This window comes from Diabrotica undecimpunctata, chromosome 9 (assembly GCF_040954645.1).
Source record: "Diabrotica undecimpunctata isolate CICGRU chromosome 9, icDiaUnde3, whole genome shotgun sequence".
In the NCBI taxonomy this organism is placed as follows: Eukaryota; Metazoa; Arthropoda; class Insecta; order Coleoptera; family Chrysomelidae; genus Diabrotica; species Diabrotica undecimpunctata.
The window spans coordinates 58,406,595-58,429,120 of NC_092811.1; the positions used below are offsets into that span (position 1 = coordinate 58,406,595).

Sequence of the window (22,526 nt, forward strand, 5' to 3'; positions counted from 1 at the left end):
ATTGACAAATAAATTAAAGAAAATGGTGGACATATCGAACACTTACTTTGACAAAAAGTTTAATGTTATGTAGTTTAACTATTTCTTAATTTAGTTTATAAATAAAATATTTTGATTATGACTTTAATTTAATACAAAACGTAAAATGTTTGATGTAAAATCCAATTATTCTGTTATTTTGTCAAATCCTACTATTCTATCCTGCTAATATATTTATTTTATTTAATATTTCGTTAATTATTAACTTTATTAAAGGCATTTTATACCAAAATTCAGAAGTATTGATGTTTTGTCTAATTTTCTTTCGTTGCCTGTAGTAATTGCCTTAAATCAGAATTATGCAGCTGATTTTTAAAATGCAATTATCTCGAAAACTGTTTAGTTTTGAAGTTATTAAGAAGTATACCTTTTTTTGTTAAAATAATGTATCTTTAATATTTTATATCACAAATACCGGTAACTTAAAGAGCAAAAAAGTTAAGTGCAAATGTATGCCACATATGTGGCGTCCTCTATCAGCTACATTAAAGCATGCATCAAATTATAATTTATGATGTTCAATAGTACCCAGTTATGAATTTTGATACATAAATATTCACAAACATAAAAGTTATAGCGAAAATTAAAATTTTATCTTTTTATCTTGTATCTTTTTTAATATCAACATTTTATTAAAGCAATTTGGCTTAAATCGTAATATTTTAAAGTGTAAAATCTACGATTTCTTTTTGTACAATTACTTAAGGACCACCTTGTATTATAAATCTTAAGTTATTAAAATGTAACTAGTTTTTTTTGTATTGATCTATTTATTATTTATTTTTGTAGTAGTCTTAGGTAGTTATTAGGTTTTAATAAAATAATATTTAAAACCGTTTTCTTTTACTTAAAAATAATAAATAAAATAATCCAAATAATGAAATATTTAGATAATTCAACACTTACAATAATACAAAATATACGCCAGGATATCGATTGAGTCAGGTGTTCAATAAAAATTTATTTTACCCTCGTTAATTTTTGGATGATCTCAATTTATAAACTGAAATTTTTGAAATAAAGGTTAAAACACAAAATCCTAGATTAAAAATAATTCTGTAATAAGTAGTCAGATAAAAGAATAACATCGGCAACATTGATTTTAATTACCGAATAATTTCTGACATACTTTTGTTCTTTTCGTAACAAATCGCATCTTTTTCCACATCTGTTTCGAGGGATCATTGGATAATCTAGACCAGAGATATGTAAGAGAACTCTCTTACATATGATATGTAAGAGAACTCTCTTACATATCTCTGACAGAGAATAACCATGGTACAATGAATACACTGTATTCATTGTACCATGGAGAATAACCGTCTGTCTCTGATCGTGGGTATTTTATATAGACCTATGCAATGACGTATAATATATTATACGTCATTGGACCTATGATATGATAGAGAATTAGAGAAATAATGCGGTTGGCAACACATGGAGGCACGCGTTGACACCAGAGTTAACACATCCTGCGCCTGCGTCTACGCCATTTTAATTTTGTACGAATGGCCTGTTTCCTGTTATACCAATTAAAAAAATGGGTTCCTTAAAACATTTGCGAATTTAATCTCAATTCCAGTGAGGAATCTGTCATGATATGAAACAATGGAAGTAAGTAATCAATTTTACAATTTAATAATATGTTGATTGTTGATACTAATAACAGTTAACAGTAATGGTTCCAAATTCACACAGTCATACCAAAGAATATTATGCGTCTATATTCTTTGGTCATACATTAATTTTTGGAAATGGGGTATGGTTTTTAATAATTAATTACTTTATTGCCTTTATTCGGTAATTATGGATCCTATTAGTCTCTTTTAGTACGTCTTACGGTAACTCTTAATATTAGATATCATAAAATTTGAGGAGTCACATGAATAATTTTAATTCATATAATAGTTATTACTTTTTATCATATAGCTTGTTATATTTAATTTATCTACTTCTGTAATAAAGACGGTAGGTGATACTTATATTATACTAAAATTCAATGCAATTCGTTGCCCGTTTAAATTTGTTAGTTCCCAATTCTGAAATTACATTATACTTCCCCTTATATAAATTGATTTGGATTGTAGTTTTATCAAAATGTAAATATGTATTTAGAAAATATTGCCTACGATACACATGGAAGAATCATTGTCTTTAGAAAACTACACTTTTTTTCTTGTTGGAAACTTATGATTCTTCCATATTTTATAACATAACTGAATGCATATGGTGGTAATAATTTGCAATAAGTACTTGTCTTATCTGTTTTTTTTAACTGTTTATTTCTTTTTTGGACATAATGCTCTATCTGTCTTTATCTTTATTCTCATTTCACATGAATAAAAGTGCAAAGATCTTTATAAAATGTATGAATATCACTGTAAAAAGTTATTGTTTGTTTTTTCAAACCTTTGAGTAATTCTATGGTATATATTCATTAGGTTGTTACTTTGGCCAATCTGGAGTATGAAGACTTTTATAATTAGATGTATATTCATCATCACATCACCCTTTGAATATGCTATTTGATCAGAGCATCAAGGATTTGAAAAATCCTTGATGCTCCTTCATGAAGTTACTCCTTAGTAACACCTTGTTCTTAGTGACACACTTTAAATGGTTTTCTGTCTTTAGCTGACTCTTTAACTACTAGGTTAATATAATACATTTTTACTGCTGGACCAGATACCTTTTATTTAAAAAAAATGTTTTATTGATAGATGTAGGCTAAATTAAATAATTTTTTAGGAAAATCAAACTTTATTTTAATTACATTTATTGCATGTCCATCTTAGGTGCATGAGGTCTGGTATAAAACTAAAGACATTTGGCTTCTTACATTTCCTTGTGCATCAAATTTGGATACATTACTTTTTTAGAAAAACAACATGAGTAGCAAAAAACATTTTTAAAGTAGACAATAACTTCATTACATGCACATTGTGGATACCTCTTTAGCATCTTTTATGACCTGTGCAAGTCCATATTTCGTGGCAATGTTCCTGTAACATGATAAACATTTTCCACATTTTGTGAGGTCTGTGAGACAATGGTCCAATTCTTTTTGTTCTGATGTGTTGTCATTGATATCTAACTGAAGTAATGACATTACCAGTTGTTCACAAAACTGAGTTATGGACATTTCTCTTTAGAAATTCTTTCATCTTCTTAGTAACTTCTGTGAAAAGTATTTTGTTCTACTGTTAAAATGTTACAAACCTTTCTGAATTGTAGATGTATATGCTGTTTCGTGGTCTGACACACCAGTAAAGGATTTCGTTTTGTTATATTCTATTATAGTGGATGGTTTTTTAATAGTCCTATTGAAGTAAGTATATACATCTTGCATTTCTGGTATATCTTTAGTGGTCAAAAACAACACATCTCTTTTATCCTTTCACTTGTGGATGATTATGTTTGTACTACTCTGCGTTGCTTTCATTTTGCCCTTTTTTAATATAGCAGAAACCACATATTATAACATTAAATTTCCTTCTGGAACAATTAGAGTTCCAAATAAATAAGTATTTAATGCATTTTGTTGCTGAGCTAAAGTAATGTTTGTGTAAAAATTGCCTGTGTCACCAATGTTCTAACACTATTTAATAGCAGTGCCATCATAAGTTGTATTCCCTGGTTGAATAGATTTTACTCCATACAATTTTACTGCATAAGTATATCCACCAGCATAGTTTGACCAATTTAAATACATATTTATATCATTTACTAGGGATATACTGGCAGAACCCAAGTCTGTCACAAAATGATGTCATTGATTCATCTCTACAAACATTTTCCTGTGGAATACACCATTTTTAGAATTTTGTATTCATTAGTGTTGTTAATATTATCAATGTAATTACTTATTTTGTACAACTTCTCATCTTTTTCATAGTCCTGATTGTCAGCAGCATGAAGAAAATAGAGAATAGATTTCCTATCTATTTCTGCTTATTCCACATTGTGTACTAATGATATTTTTGTAGCAAGGGTTGTTGCTCCAGTAGTCTCATAATAAGGGTTTTCTTTCTAGCCCCATCCAAATTGTCAGTCCAAAAAAAACCATTTTAACTCTGTAGAAGACAACTCTTTAGCAGCCATAGAGTGTGGTGTAATTGTTTCACCAATAATACCATAACTTATTTTTTGTTCCAAATATTTGTGTAATTGCCTGATAAGTAAATCTATACAAATTATTACTAACAATAAAAAAAGCAAACAATGGCAAACAAATGAACAATAAAATTCAATTGGTGTAGTTAGTGTTGTTAGGTGTTCCCTGATAGTAGCATCTTATACTGGATTAAATATAAATTTGTTTAATATATCCACATTAGGAGTATCCCATGTGAGATGTGGATTTGGTATATTACGGAAAGTATCAGCTGAACCAGAGTTAAAACTAATGTTTGATTCTAAACATCTGGACTCATCTTATGACATAACCTCAACTTTATCTTCAGTACATGTACAGGGCATTGGCTCTTGTATTTTACCGGACATTTTAACCATTTTAGACTTATATAAATTGAGCTTAGTGCATTTTCTTTTCTATATCACTTACAGTTGCCTTGTCACTATGATCAGAGTCACCATTACTTTCTTCTAAAATCCGTTCCAACTCTTCTTGTGTTAAAACTTTTTTCTGCATTTTAAAATCAATATTACAACTTTAAACATTTGTAAACAAAAAACGTACTTAACTTCACATGAAGTGTCAAAATATAATTATTTTTATAACCTCAAAACACATAAGTTTAACCCATTGACGGATGGCGATGTCTATGCACGTCAGAGTCATTATCCGTTTAGTGACCCTCATGAAAATGGTGGATGTCGTGATACGGCCCATGCGTATTTTCATTAATACTTCACACATATAAAAAAAAGTTATACCTGTGGGTTCAGGAAGATGTAACCAGATGAAATATAGAAGAAAACAAGACAACAGCTATGGACGTCACTGTCACATTGGAAACATTATTTTACATATTTTAGACAGTTTATGACATAGACGTCAATAGATGTCTTCATATTATTTAAAAAACACATTTATTTATAGCAACAACTATATATGGTTTACAGATTAATCAAGCATGCCAAAGTTTAAAACACGGTGCCAGACATAATGGAGGTTTATCTACACATACTTCACACCTATACCTAGTTTCTTTTCGTTTCTTCTCTTTTGTACAGTATCTACATTTCATGAATACATGAGCTTTGTGATACTTTTCAGGTAAAGGTATCTCTTCTAAATAATGTTGTTCTGTAACTTTTTTGGTGCCTGTTTTGATGGTCTTACAAGAAGTCTTCCATCAACATCTGATTCAATTTGTATAAGAGACCTTATAATAGCTTCTCTAAAATCAGCTAGTTTCATCTCATTCCTTTCATCTTTAGCTTTTTTTATAGAGAACGAAGGAGTTCCACACCGCTATATCTAAAAGATGGAATAAGACTTTCTTATATCAACGGATTGTTTTAAGAGGACAACTATAATATGATATCATTTGATCGCTTTTATCGATCCCCGACATGTGCTTATTATATCCATCTATCTCGCAGGGTTTTTGTTTTTAGATACCATGCCTATTTTTAACAGTAATAATTCTTGGCTTGTACGCTGTAGTTATCATATACACATCTCGTTTGTCTTGCCACTTGCTAACATATAAGCTAACATTCTTCTTTTTTCGCCAGATATGTTCACCTTTTCTAAGTTTTTTCTTTACAACAACTGCAGGGTTGCCTACTCTATTAGACCTTAGTGTCACAGTTGAGTGGGTTTTGTGTGTTAATAATTTAGATGACAATGTTACACTATTGTAAAAATTATCCATAAAGACATGATGACCCTTGTTGAGGTAGGGTTCCAGTAATCGTAAAACAAGCTGTTCAGTTTTGGAATTCTCGCATGATTTTTTCTTTCCCCTCGGTGAGTTACGGTCACGACCCTGATAAACTTCTGTATTTAAAATATAGCTGTCATGGGTAGTAAGTTCATAGAATTTTATCCCGTACTTTGCCTTTTTGTTTTTGATATACTGTTTAAAAATGAGTCTGCCTTTAAATAGCAACATTGACTCATCCAGCGCTAATGTTTCACATGGCGATTAGACAGAATTACTATTTTTTATCACCATATCCAATAGCGTTCTTACTTTATGAAGTAGATCTTTTGCATCATATACCTCAGGAGTAGCATTGAAACATTGAAGTATTTGTTCAAATCTACGCTCACTTAACGTATGTAAGAACACTGGGTGATAATATAAAGAAGAGTAGGTGAACAACTTTCTTTAACTGGTATCTACACCATACCTTGCAAAAGACACAATCCAATACATTTATTCATTTCAGTTTATGTAACTCTACGAAAGGTCCGCGATCGGCTACTTCTAGTTTTGGGGCGATTTATTGCTTCAAGTTTTTCACGGTAACTGTTCGTACTTGTAATTAAAAAATTCGTAACATCATCATTCCATATTTTTCGGAAAATTTTTATGGGCGACATATTCTCTATTTCAATAATTTTAATGCCGCTTTGACTGATATCAAAATTAAAATTGGTAACTTCGGATTGCACCTCCTCCCAAGTGTCTTCAATCGCAAATTTTTTTGTTAAATTGATGTTTTTCTCACCTCTGCTTCCAGGGGTTTCTCCGTCCGCAAAATTTTTTGTGAAATTTAAGATTTGCTCACCATTGTCTTCAGGGTTTTCGTCTTCATCTTCTAGGATCTCATCACTTCCAGACACACTCTCATTTAATGAATAGGATGAATTGGATGAACCGGCACATAATTTTCATCATTACTACATTCTCCATCATCACTGTAGGGTTCAGATTCTGATTTATCTTCATTTACATCATCGTCAATTTCGTCTTAAATGTGGAATGTGCTCTTTTAGTAGGTGAAGAAGGTATGTAGAAAGTATTATATCATCTAAATAAACTAAAAATTTTTCATTTTGAATCTCTAAGAATAATGTCCATTACTAAAATATCACAGAGAGCATTCTTTAATCTGAAAGACATTGTTCTGATTAAACAAATATCTTGTATGCCAGTCACATTTGTTTCTATCTGGTGCTAACTACTAGGCAAATGTAAGATAGTGAAATATTACCATTTACAGTTTGTTCTGTAACTAGGTTATATTTGGTAACAATATTCTCATTAAATTTATTTTGAGACTACCTAAATATTACTAGACCATGCACTGTTACTGGGTTAATGCACTGATTAATGATTATTTATATGATTTTAAAGGAAAAAAGATGCAAATGATTGGAACTTTCAGGCAAAAGCTTGCTACTGCTTTGATGAATTAAAAGCCAAATATTGCGGCATTGGTGCACAAACTAGTCAAACTTTTTACGTCTGAATCGGAATCAATAAAACTATATAGTAGTTTGCACATTTCGTTAGCCTAGAGGAAAACAAAACAATTTTACTAAATTGTTTTCCTGACTTGCTGTCAAAGCAGATGGCACCTCTGTACCTGAACCAATCAAAGTGGGAAGTATTCTGGAGACATTAGTTGGACTTTTGGGGTTAGAATCTGAATCAGCTCGAATGCTTGACGAATCAGCTTGTATCAGTAACCCAAGGTTCCTGGATTAGTGTTACATCTGTAGCTTCATTTGCGAATTTTCTGCCAATGGTATATGAAGCAGGCTTGGCTTGTTGAAGATTCGCCTGTATGAACTTTATCATTGTTTCCTCTTGGAGTGTCTTTCTCTGCAGATCCTATGGTTTGAATTCTACAGAGGTTATCATTCGCCTTTCCTTTCGTTTTTGTGGTTGCTGGCCTTGTGAGGAAGAGGTTGTTTTCCCTTTCTCTTTGTTCAGTCCGCTTAAGCTTTCTAGAGAGTTTTACTCTTCTGATTATATTACTTGGTAGCATTTTATATGGATAAATAATCATAGGTAGAATTATTAAACCAGAAGCCAAAAAAGTAAATAAAATGGTTAAGTTGCTTTCGCAGTTCCTTGGTCTACTTGCTTAAAAGAACATTTTTTGTTCCTCAATGTGCAACTACTTTGTCTGCCTTTGGACAAACCGAGAAACATATCTGATCTTTATTGAATATTATAGACATTGACTACATTTTTTTAATATATGAATTCAAACTTCTTTTCCACTTGTATCTTGCATGAAAAGTGATACCAAGATGTTTTGGTTTGGTTTCATTCAACTTGATTCTCCATGGTTTAGTCCAGTTCTTACATGCTGCTTTTTCTTATGAGCAAATGTAGTAATAGTATCCTTATTTAGTTCAGGGGTATCTCTGGTATAAAAAATGTAGAGAACAAGTCCAAGAACACTTCATTGTGGGACACTAGTTCTAATCTGTATCAAATCAGAGTATATGCGCCATACTGCTTGAATCTAAGGATCCATTTGTATATATAATTATATATACATATATATATATATATATATATATATATATATATATATATATGTATAATCCTAGGAGTAGAAAGTATTACTTTGGGAGGTAATAGTCTAGTTTATGCATTAATGTAATAGCATACCCTGTTAAAAGCTTGGGCACATCCATGAGATGGTGGTGCAAGTTTTTTCTTTCAGTGCTGTTTCTGTGGAGTTATCCTTTACTTGGTCAATCACAGAATGACTTTATCTATATCCAAATTGGTGTGATAGAATTGGATTTTCTCAATTATTTGCTTGAATTTTTTTGGGCGTATTTTTTATAAAGCTTTGAAATTACAGGAAAGAGTGATATTTTATGATCATACCTTGTGAGAAGATTTGCCAGGTTTATGTTTTTTATTTTTGTCTCTAATCCTTGAGAAGTAATTTAAAATTTCATTTTCTGTTTTAATTTGTTCTTGAAGTTCTTCTCACATCATGTGACAGAAGTATATTTTATCAATGATCTGCCAATCTTGTCACTGTTTGTCCAATACTGCACACCCAAGTGATATCATTTTTGCAGAATAGGAATATTCTGCATACTTGGATTTTTTGAGCATTTTAGTTGCTTTTCACAGAGAGAAATTGGTTATTTTCTCTGCAGTTTGAATTTTCTTTCAGTTTTTTGAATTTTTGTTGAATCCCCATTTAGTTTGTGCCTGACATTTTTCAGAATACTTTTATCCGCTTGGTGTCTACTGCTGGGCCAGTTCCTCAAAGTGCTTTTTTTTCCTGTTTTTAAGGAATAATGTCCCTCATTTCTTTTTAATAATTTTTGTTGCTTTAAGTACTTTAGGAAGTATTATATCATGCTGTTTGTTGGATGTTATTGGTAAAGTTTTCTGCAGTTTTACCCAGTGGCTTCAGATTTTTGCAACAAGCCAGAAAGGCAAGTAGTGTATTCTAGTTGTAATTGAACGCTAACCAAAGCTATTCTTTTATTTGTTAGTCATGTTTGGCTTTCTTTCTCTGTGATAAAAGCCCCTATAAGTAAGGGGAGTAGGGAAATGATCTGTATACAAATCCCATTGTTCTTTGTAGAGTCAGAGTCCTAAGTCAGGTATGTTTTTTGGTTCGTCATCATGGCTTTCCACTTGTGTATTAATTTAACCCATTCATGCCCAGAACATTTATTTTTCAATATCTCTAAGTGTGGTCAATATGTGAATAAGAACTATTTTATTACAAATACCACCACTATTTTTTGAAAAAATGGTGTTGCAAAACGCACTGGATACTTAGATATGTTATGAAATAAATACACAAATCAAAAACACATTTATTCAGCAAGAGTAAAGGATAAGAATTAAAACATTCAAAAATAGCACAAAAAAAGGACACTAAATCTTCTTAATCATGAAATTTTATAAAACAGTTTTCATGGAGTGCAATATTTCACTTTATAAATTTTTTTATTGTTGTTGAGTGTCATAAACCACAAAGAGCTCGTTTTGCTTGCGGCCCTATTGTTACTAGTTTTTACTCTGTTTTTGTTCGTACTAAATAAATAATTATTTCCGAACTTAAAAAAAATTATAAAAAAACAATAACAAGAAAACAATATGATGAAACAAAAACTATTTATTCTTACTTAGAAAATAAATTAAACACAATATATTCTAGTTAAAAAAAAAAGATAAAAACAAAAAAAAAATATATATGTCTGCAAGAATGTTCTTTTCAGCGTACACCAGACTATTTATAAAAAAAAGAATAATATTACAGATTATTATAATACTAGAACTAACACTGATTTTTTTGTGAGCTGCTTTAACCTGTTTTTTTAAGTTTCGCTTGAAATATTAAAAACTAAATGAATCCTATCTTATATTTTTTTTGTTTTTGTAGGTAACATATACAATCTTTTCCGGGGAAGCAACTCTTTTGTTTTTCCTTTATTTTTCTTAAATGGTATTTTAAGTTTCTTTGTTTCTACAATGGTATTTAAAGCTGCACTGGTAATATTTTATAAAGAGTGTTTCAAAATAAACAGGGTTTCTGAACAACATAATTAAATAGAACTGAAATAAATGGACACATCAGAATGCAAGAAGTATACGAGGTATAAATTTTATTTAAAAGAAAACCACTGAAGGTTTTACTTTATACTCTGAATCAGATGTTATATTAAAATACAAAGCTTACCTGAACGGAGCATTTGGCCAAGAAGAGAAGGTCGAGAAGATCTAAATATCCAGAGATTACAAATCCTTGAAAACCAATATAACAAATAACTTGACCAAATTGATTATTTATTAAATAATTCTCTGGATGATTTTTAATTTTCTATAATCCTCAAAGAGATTCATAGGACAGCACGGTCCTCATGAAGTTTAAATAAAAAATGAACAAAAATTGACCCTCGAATTTATACCTAAAGCCTACTCATGACTGATTTTGTTTGATTTCGGTCTTAAATAGGGCTTGATAGCAACGAATATCAAAGACACTATAACACTTTCATGTTTCTAATTGATTAGACCAGTACTTGTGAGTACAGAAAAATGTGACTGTATGGAAAGTTCTTTAATAATTAATGTTTTATCAATTTTATACTTCAGATAGATACGTTAGAGAAAATGAATTGTAATAATCTAATGATAAAAACCATTCATAGTTGCTTAAATTCGTTTAACACTCGTAACACTATAAGATGCCCAACATTATCAAATCTGGCGTAAACCACGGTTCGTTTTACTGTTAAGTGCAAAGGACCTGATTTAGAATGTGGAATACCATAACTGGTCAGCAAAGTTTTTGCTATATTTTGACGAAATTTAAACAAATTTAATTCACTTTGACCTTCCACAGTTTCCCTCATTTTTCTATAGAAAAGCCAAGCATTCTGTATAGATGCATCCAAAACCCATATGAAGAGTGGCCAGAACCATTTCTTAGACCTTAGGCTTGTTCTATAATATGAGACATTTTGATCCATTCTGTCAGTGCCTTTGTAACGATAAGATTACTTTATCTTTACCTAGAGATATAAAATAACTTAATTCTGCCTGTAAAGTATGCAACCAACTATACATGTACCTGTATTGAATGATCTACATATCTTTGGGTAAAAGGTATGTTTATCAATTGGTCAAACTGCTTAGCGGTCGTTTCCGCTTAGCTTGGAACTGACAGAAGTCAACCAGCTAAAAGTGTAAAGAGGCACTTTATATTGAAAGAGGTATTCTCCAGCGACCAACGCCACGTGGTTCTTGAGTTAGGAAAATTTTTAAGTTTTTTCGGAGGTAAATTTAAGTTAAAGAAGGCGTGTTTGTATTCATTATTATTTGAAGTTTTTGGACAAGAAGGCTTTAGTTTAAAAACTGTGGAATATTGCGTTGGGTGAGTTTAATTTTAATTAAAGTAAATCATTTTTTTTAAACCCTTGTTAGGTTCATGTTAATACCATTTTTCTGTTAGAAGTCCTGCTAAGGACCTACTTTCTGTTAGAAGTCCTGCTAAGTACATTTTCTCATATCAATATCCAACCAATTCGGTAATGTAAGGAGATCTTTGATTACTATTTCTTCTTCTTCTTCTACGGCACTACAGCCCAAAATGAGCCTTGGCCTCCTTTATTTTTTGCCTACGCCCTTGTCTGTCTGTGGCTGCTCTTCTCCATACACGGACTCCTAAAAGTGCTTGTGCGTCGCTGCTTACTGTGTCTTCCCAGCGCTTTCTTGGCTTTCCAACTGGTCTCTTTCCCTGCATTCTGGCGTTCAGTGCTCGTTTTGGTAGCCTATCCTCTCCCATTCGTATCACATGTCCGGCCCATTGCAATCTTTGTATTCTAATGAAGTCTGACAGGGGTGTTTCCTTATACAGTTGATAGAGCTCGGTGTTATATCGAATTCAGAAGATTCTGTTTTCCCTCACAGGTCCTAGTATTCTCCTCAGTACTTTTCTTTCGAATGTGTCGAGTTTGTTTTTGGATGTTTCTTTCAGGACCCATGCTTCGCTGCCATAACATGCTATTGGCCGAATTAAAGTTTTATAGATTCTCATCTTTGTATTTCGGTGGACACTTTTAGACCGAAATATATGGGAGAGGGCAAAATAAGCTTTGTTTGCCTGCGTTATCCTTTTTCGTATTTCTCCATCCTCTGCTCCATCGGCATATATTTCTACTCCCAGGTATGTAAACTTTCCAACCGTTTCAATGTCATCTTCATGCATAATGTTTTGTGGGATTATATTTCTTCTCGTCTGTACCATTATTTTTGTTTTTTCTGTGTTAATTTCCAGACCTAGCCTTTTCGTTTGTGTTTTTAACTCTGCGTATGCTTCCTGTGCTCCTGTTGATGTTCTACTCATAATATTAATATGATCGGCGTAGGCAGCCAGTTGAACCGTTTTATTGGTCAGTAGGTTTTCTCGTCCAGTTTGCATTTGCCTAACCGCATACTCCAGTGCCAGGTTAAACATGCCAGCCCATCTCCCTGCTTTAGTCCCTGCGAGATTTTGAAAAAGTCTGTCCGGTTGTTTTGTATTCGTACACATGCCTGAGTTTTATCCATTGTGGCTTTAATGAGTCTAATCAGCTTATGTGGTATTGCTAATTCTGCCAATATATAGTATAGTCTGTCCCTTTTGACTGAATCGTATGCCTGTTTGAAGTCTACAAACACGTTTTGAACATTGATTACTATTTGCATATTATTTATTCGTTGAAATGTTCATAGTAAAATCCCAATATTCTTTTTATAAATACGGAGCTTTCGGTTAATTTTTCCAAGGTCATAGAAAGTGTATGAAACCTTTCACTATCAGTATTCGGTCTAGTTTTTCTTGTTCCAACCACCTTGTTTTTTGTTATCAAATCAGAATCAAGCTAATGAGAGCCTTCTTTGATTTTATTTTTAGTCGCTGGAGAAAGAAGAAAGAATATAACAGTCAATTGATATTATTTTAGATTTGGGTGCTGGATGGAGATTGGTTTAGTTGGAGTTTTCTTTGGTTTTTTCCCTGGATTTTGGAGTAACTGTTAAGTTTCTGGTGCTAGGAGGAGAGTGAGGCTACTAGCTTTCACCCGGACGAGTCACTGTGGCGTTAAGGCTTCCGGGAGAAGAACCTTCTTGATTTGAGAAGAGTCAGGTTTTTTTTTACTTGTTCTCATACTATTTTAAAAATAATTTACCTAAATTTTGTATAAACTTTTAGTGAGTTGAACAACCCAACCTTAATAATAATTACCGCCAATTTTCATAATTCATATGTGCATATCATTACCTATATAATATTCAATGTTTCTTAATATTGCTGCTGATAACTATGATTTTCTGTAACTATATATATATATATATATATATATATATATATATATATATATATATATATATATATATATATATAGTTATAGTATATATATATATATATATATATATATATATATATATAGTTACAGAAAATCATAGTTATCAGCAGCAATAAAGTCACTAGGTGAAGTGTTTATTAGACGAAGAGTCCAGTAAATATTTTCCCTGGCGCCCTAACCATTCTTCTTTAGTACATTCCTGTTGTCAGTACTCTTAGTTTTTTTATTTATCTTTATTCTTACATTGTTTTAGTTAATATCTAGATTTACTATTCTTTACTGTTTTCTCATGGAATGCAAATAAGCCTAATCCTACCTTGAGTATCAACTGGCCAGTCTCAAGCATACCCAGCTAGCCGAACTGCATTCAGTTTCAACTTCTATGTTTAATTTAGTTTGAAACTTATCTTCACCACTATTCTACAGATCTTTATCACATCAGGGACCTTGTCCCAATTGATCTCTGTAACATTAGCTTTGGAAAACATACTATTAAGTGGTGATCCCGTTACAGTACAGAAATCCGTTACACCTTTCAAGTTCTTATTATATTTTTTTCTCAAATAATGCTGCGGAATTTTTATTTTCTTACTTTCTGCAAAAGGATACTTTGTAGCTTGACCTATCGGACTGATACCTTGACAATTTTGAAACAAAATTGACCACACTGTTGTCATTCTATCTACACAAAAATGATTCATTGGTCTAGTCATATTATGCCTTGTGATGACCACATGGAGATTTTTTGTTTTGCCGAATGGGTATTTCTCAACTCTTATTTGATGTAATGGTACTAACGGAACCTATTCCACCTTTCATTTGATCCACCAACTTGAGGGAAGTGAAATAATTATCTGTATAAATAACATGGGGCATTACTGTTCCACATTCAAATGAGGTAAAATTATCTGAAAATTACAGGATTATACCACTTCCTATTCCAAATTCTTTTTTATAATCATTTGTTGTCCTTTGTCCCCTTGATACACCTGAAGGTCAATCATATAACCAGGTCTTAAATTCCAACACTCAAGATTTATATCCTAAGCGAATTGGTTTTCCTTTTATGTGCTGCTTCATTTTGTGTCGCCCATAATATGGAATCATTACTTTGTCTATGCTTGATTCTGTTTCCCAAACGGTAAATTCGACAAAAGATTTTTTCAACATTTGAAATTCAACATATGGAGGTATCTAGTAGGTTCGATCTGTTGGATCAATAGCTATATAGCTATAATATACTATATACAATAGCTATACTACACCACCCTTGGATAATATTTTGGTCAATGAAATGCAATTTCCCATAACAAATATAGTAATGTTCTTGGCATAACATTTGACAAAAAAATTAGTTGGAGACCATTCATCCATAAAATAGAAACAACATATTATAAAGGATTAAATTTTCTAAAACTATTGGAAAACTTGATGGGGAGCGGACACAAAAACCTGTTTAATGTTCTATAAAGCTTTTATCCCATCGGTAATACATTATGGGAGTATTTTTATGGTTCGACAAGTAATAACATTTTAAAACGATTAGAAGTGATACAAAATGCTGCTTTAAGATTATGTGTGGGAGCAATGTGCTCCTGTGAACCTTTGCATGTAGAAGCTTTAGAACCTCCCTGAGATCTCTGAAGACAATTTTTATCTGAAAAGTTTCTTATGAAATCCTTTATAAAATATACCATTGTAAGCAATATAATTTCTGTATTAAACTGCTTCTATTTAACAATAAAATATTGGTTGGTTTAAAAAACCTCACCTACTTATGTTACATCTAATACTTATAATATTAGAAAAAATATTAAAAAACCGCCTCAATCGGATTTTTTTCAGGCTTTAGAAACATTCATCATCCAAATCCCCACATATTCCGAACTTATGACACTTAGCAAACGACCTTTAATTATTATACTGCCAAATATAATAATCAACTACCAATGCTTCAAAACAAAATGATGTGGTGGGCTGTGCCTTTTATACACCATCATAAGATGTTAACAAAATTTAAACTTGATTATAACACATCAATATTTTTAGCAGAAACTATAACTATCATAAAAGCACGTTAATACGCCGAAAATCCGAATTTAAATCAAATAAACATACTTTCCGACTCATTATCAGTTCTAAAAAGTTTCTGTAGCCAACTAGACGAAAATTCTATCAACGTAAATCCCTTCATCAAAGAATTAAAGATACTGTTATTTAATTTAACGATTATGCAGTTTAGTATAGTATTTATGTGGATAAAATACAGCATTTTCAGTGGCGAGGAAGTATTAAATGATATTGGACTTAAGAATGCATAATCATAAGTAAAGCCAAGCCACATTTCTTTTTAGATTTTTCAAGATACGATATTGTTACTAAAGATAATTCTTTTTCCTTAAAATCTTGCACAATATCCAATTTGGCACTATCACCTATTGCATTGACAGCTGCTTTTTTTTGCCTTACATGTCTAAGCTCGCGAAACTGCTTTTCTATTTTAGTAATTGTTCCTGGGTATACAAGCGGTAAATTTGGAAATGTTTCATAAAATAAGCGAGCAACATCCATCTGTGTTCGTGTGTTGTCTCCACAACCAATCATCTATATAATTGTTATTTTGTGCATTTCTGTTAAATGAACCATTATTTAGATACGCAATTAATGAAATTCAAACTACTGTCATGTTCAAACGAGTGACAACTACTGTCATGTTGACAGAAAACAATTTGCTAACTAAAATAAACAAAACTTATAAAAAGTATTTTTGTTATTTCCTATCAGTAAAAACACGGTACCTACAGTAGCCGCTACTGTATGTAGACTAGCGCGAAGCTTCATACTATGTTTTTATTAATTTTTTTTATTTTATGATTTTTTTTACAATTATCGATTTACAAAGTTTCTTTATTTATTTTAACAATTTTCTGCACATTCGAAAGTACATAAAATCCTGTTAGTTATTTTAATAAAATTGTAAATTTTACATGTTGTATAACGGACCCTCTTCCTCTTCATAAATGGACTCTTCCAACTATCAGGCGTTTTAGAGTAAAATAAACAAGACTATTACAAAACTTCCGAAACACTTAAGATATATATATATATATATATATATATATATATATATATATATATATATATATATATATATATATATATATTGGAATGAAATATATATGAAATTTGACAATCCCCACATTGTACGGAAAATATTGTCCACTTCTATTGACAGGCGACACACTAAATCAAAAATCGAACATTTTGGTTAATATTATGCAAAATATGTTTATATTTTCTATTTATATATATTTAAAGTTGTTCTTTTTCGAATCGGCAACGCCAAAATCCTGTGTGCAACTAAAATATAAATAATAATAGTCCAACTACATAAATTGGTTTTCATATCCCGAACTTTTACGCCAACTCGCCAACATTATTGATTATTCCATGATGGTAATGGTAGAACCCAATCTCAGAGAAATCTCTTCCTGGACTTCAGTAGTGAAGGGAAATTAACGGTTTTGTTAAAAATCATTAACGATTAAAAAATATGTTGAAGAAATTGTGTTCTACAATAAGTGATAATGGTAGCAAAATGGCAGTGAAACATTTCAAAGATTCAAGAGAGAGAATGGGAGAGAGAAAAAATATATACAGTAAACAGGTGACATTAAAAATAGAAAACACAATGCGAATGTCAAATGAAGCAGTTAAAGTGGAGATGTTTGGTTATGTACAGTACAACTGAACAATAATTAACAGTCTATGGGACATCTCATGAATCAGCATCTAGTGTTTATCAAATTGTAAAATCCGCTGCATTTAACCTTTATAAAATGAGATTACTTCATTGATTAATTACTATTTAAATGGGAATAAGCCACAATTAAAGGTTAAAATACGTTTATTGACATTTCAATTTCCACTTCGGAAATCGTTCTCAAAATAATTAAAATAAATTGATTAAACAAAGATAATCCTGATATTTAGCTCCAGTTTTGTGAAGAATTTAGTGAAATTATAAGTAACAACCCATATCAATTATGTGTTTTTCCAACTAGTGTACCTTTATGTTTAATGTTGAAGTTAATATACATATTTTTCATTATTGGAGTGACAGTAAACAGGGTGTTGGATTAGTAAGTGTTCCAATAGATTGGCTGACCAGATCACTGGATATTTTGCCCTTGAACTTCTGTTTGACGGGATAACTTAAATCAAAAGTATATACAACTCTTCTGCAGATCTTGCAGCATTGCAAAATAATGTCCAATGTAGATACCTGAAGTATGTGCAAATGTATAAAGAGGCTTTGAACATAGATTATATCATTGTATAGAGGTCATTTTGAACATTTTATTGGTTAATTGGGTGAAATGTTATATTTTTTGTTATTACTGATATTTAACAAATAAATAGTTTAAAATAATTTCTAACAGTTATTTCATAAATTATAAAACAAAAAGTGTGCTGTGTAGTTAATAAGTTACCATTGAAATTATGGGTTACTAGACTAGACTTGCTATTAAAAAAAAACTGGGGTTGGTACTAGACAGCAGTAGGTCACATTTGTGGGTATGAATTTTGTATGAAAATATGCCCAGATTCCCATAAAATTTGAAATGTTTTTATTTTATTTACGTAGTAGCTCTTGGTTTCTTATCCCTGCAGCACCCTGTATATGTATATCAATGACTTGTTCCAAATTTTCACATTGACATGATTAATTTTATTATCTTATACTTAGTTTGTACATTTTTAAATGTCTTCTTTATTTTTATAAACTGGCTTTAATTTTCTGTGTCTCCACTAATTTGGTTGTCCTGTTTCCATAATTTTTTTGAACAATCCTATGAGTCAATGTATTTCACTTGTGTCTAAATGCTTTAGACGATATCTAAAGATATTATCTAGTAATTGATGGATTCGACCGTTACTTGATGGAAATTCATTTTATGTAACAATAAAACACTAAAAACTTGTTTTCAAAACTTCCACACAATTTATTTTAAATTCTTATCACTACAGCTGTTTCGGCTGATTGCCTTTCTCAAGTGATCTGTTTTTGGCATAGGTTTACACTTTATAGTCTCTAATGAAATAGGTTGAGGAGGGGAGAACTGTTTGTCTCAAGCTGGTCATTCATTAGATATTATCTAGTTATTTGTTCTTCCTTTCTTAACTGTATTTAAGGCCTGTGTAACTTCTTCCCTTCTAATGTCATGTACCATTGCCAGTATCTAATTGTACTACTGCTGCTGTATCAGACACTACATGTAATAAGTTTACAAAATATCATTTCCACCACTCCTTTATATTATTTTCTTGTGCTAGTATCTTATTATTATATAAAGCGAAGAAAAAAATAAAATATGCAGATTAAAATTATAATATATTCAATATCTGACATTCAATAACATCTTATAAAATATAAAATGATCATTCGAAAAGAAAAACTATTGTGAGATAAATCAATGCATATTTTTAGGATGGTGTAAAGTTTCTACCAAGGAAATAGGATAGTGATGGATGCTGACAAATGTTATATAAAAATTAGGAAATCAGTGAAAGTAATGCATAGGTTACCCCATAAATGCTCCACTAGTATTGAATAAAATTATTTAATATAAAGGAAATAATGAAATCTGAGAAATTCATAAAAGGTTTTAAATTTTCAATGCAAAACTGAAATAAAAATATGTACTACGAAATAAATTAACCAAACACAGCAAAATTGTAAGCTTTAATAAAACTTCTTGTTCCACTTTAATAGTGGTTCAAAAACTGACAACAAATTGGTTATGGAGTATACATGCCTAACACTATAAAAGTAAAAAATAACTTTAGTAAAATTGAATACTAATATGCCATCATTCTATTAATTTAATATAAAATATAAATAAAAAAGAACTTTAACTTTTATTTTATTTATTTAAACAATCAAGTGAATAATGGTACTTTGAGTTACATATAAGTCCATTTTTGCGGCAAGTCCATTTTTACGGCAAAACACATTTTCCATCTACACATTTCTTTTTAAAATTGCATTTGATAAATCCTTGACCACCAAACCTTGATTGTTTCTTAACTATAGTTCTTAATGCCAATTCCGTATTTGGAACATCATTATTAGACATAAACGTTGCCTTGCAAGGAGCAATTTCTTTCCTTGAAAATAATGGATCAGTTGTTTCAACACCTCGGAGGTTTATGTCCTCTTTGTGAACACTATTATGAATTATTTAAAAGCAATTTAACGGTATTACTTTAATCCAACTTTGCATATATCTTAATTTATACTATTCTTGGATAATCTGTTTACTTAACAAAATTTGAACGGCGCCGTTTGCAAAATCAGGTGACTAGCTGATAGCTGTCTTCTTTGACTGTCTTAAAAACAACCGTCGGCTTTTGCACATCACACATACCAATTTCTGTTTTGGCATTTGAGGCTAGATTTTAACCATGAATAAAAGGCTTTAAAATGTCCGTTTATGCACTTTGATACTTGAATCATCATGCAACCGGAAATTGCATATGTAAACACCTTCTCTTTTTTTGTAGAATAACAAAATATTGGTTTTTAGTTCATATATTTTTTATAACATGTCAAATATTTCTAATTATTGTAATCTTTGTTTCAGAATATCAATGGAAGGTTTGTGCCTGGAAGTTTAAGAACAGTTTTGTTTCTTTTCAACTTTTAAATTTTGTACTGAAAACAAATAAGAAGAAAGAAGTGATTTTTTAATCGATGCTGAATTGATGGAAAATAATTTATGACAATGTAGTTGTAATTGAATTAACGATCCTTTATAAAATGAGAAAGTACCGATTAAAGTACTAACATTTATCAGTAAACATCAATAGATTTTTATCTATTGAGAACTATATGAATTCATTTATCAACAAATGTTATATGGATTAAATAATATTTTTCTCATTTAATATGTTGTTTTATTTTATATAGTATATGGCAAAATAAGCTTTAGACTAAAACAAAACATTCCAAATATATGAAGTAAAATATATTATTTCCAAGTTTTAGAATTATTTTTAATAATCATTGTGTTCGCCTTGGCCTTTATTTTGAAAAGCCAATTTATGATTATTGAAAATTGCTTACATGGTTGTTTTGCATAATTGCTTTATCTAACGATAAATATTTGAAATTCCTATGTCAATTTGCTTGACTTAGGTTGCCTACTGCGGAAGGTTTTAGCAAATAACTTTGAAAAGTTCCAAATTTGTCTTTCAATAATATCTTCCGTATATGTCAAGTAGATTTAGAATTATTTTTAATAATCATTGCATTAGCATTGGCTTTACTTTTGAAAAGCCAATTTATGATTATTGAAAGTTGCTTACATGGTTGTTTTGCATAATTGCTTCTTGTAGATGATACATTTTTGAAATTCCTGTGTCAATTTGTTTGAGTTAGGTTGCCTAACTGCAGAAGGTTTTAGAAGAGGTCTTTGAAAAGTTCCCAATTTGGGTTTTAATAATATCTTCCGTAAGTGTCAAGTAGTTTTTGTCGAGGAATATTAGAATTATTTATAAGCCAATTTATGATTTTTTATTAATCTCGTTTGCTGGTTAACTTAGGTTGCCTAACTGTAGAAGGTTTTAGAAGATGATACTTTTAAAAGTTCCCAATTAACCTTTCAATAAAATCTTCGCCTGTCTCAAGTATTTTTTTTTTCGAAGATCTTAAACAAGTGTTATATGGATTAAATAATATTTTTCTCATTTAATATGTTATATTATTTTATATAGTAAAACAAAAAACAAAACATTACAAACCTATGAAGTAACACATATTATTCCTAAGTTTTAGAATTATTTTTAATAATCATTACGTTAGCATTGGCTTTACTTTTGAAAAGCCAATTTATGATTATTGAAAGTTGCTTACATGGTTGTTTTGCATAATTGCTTCTTATAGACAATAAATTTTTGAAATTCCTATGTCAATTTGCTTGACTTAGGTTGCCTACTGCGGAAGGTTTTAGCAAATAACTTTGAAAAGTTCCAAATTTGTCTTTCAATAATATCTTCCGTATATGTCAAGTAGATTTAGAATTATTTTTAATAATCATTACATTAGCATTGGCTTTACTTTTGAAAGCCAATTTATGATTATTGAAAGTTGCTTACATGGTTGTTTTGCATAATTACTTCTTGTAAACGATACATTTTTGAAATTCCTATGTCAATTTGTTTGACTTAGGTTAACTAATTGGGGAAAGGTTTTAGAAGATGTCTTTGAAAAGTTCCCAATTTGGTTTTCAATAATATCTTCCGTAAGTAGTTTTTGTCGAGGACTCTTATAAGCCAATTTATGATTTATTATTAATCTCGTTTGCTGGTTAACTTAGGTTGCCTAACTGTCGAAGGTTTTAGAAGATGATACTTTTAAAAGTTCCCAATTAACCTTTCAATAAAATCTTCGCCTGTCTCAAGTATTTTTTTTTCGAAGATCTTAAACAAATGTTATATGGATTAAATAATATTTTTCTCATTTAATATGTTGTTTTCTTTTATATAGTAAAACAAAAAACAAAACGTTACAAACGTATGAAGTAACACATATTATTTGTAAGTTTTAGAATTATTTTTAATAATCATTACGTTAGCATTGGCTTTACTTTTGAAAGGCCAATTTATGATTATTGAAAGTTGCTTACATGGTTGTTTTGCATAATTGCTTCAGGGCAGACCT

General features: G+C 30.6%; 1 long non-coding RNA gene across 1 annotated transcript; it reads left to right on the top strand.

The window, feature by feature from the left end:
• The first annotated feature begins 1,476 nt into the window (after positions 1-1,476).
• On the top strand, positions 1,477-20,752 carry LOC140449586 (uncharacterized). Its single transcript, XR_011951835.1, has 2 exons — positions 1,477-1,653; positions 20,449-20,752. It is a non-coding gene; the product is annotated as an uncharacterized lncRNA (long non-coding RNA).
• The last annotated feature ends 1,774 nt before the right edge of the window (positions 20,753-22,526 follow it).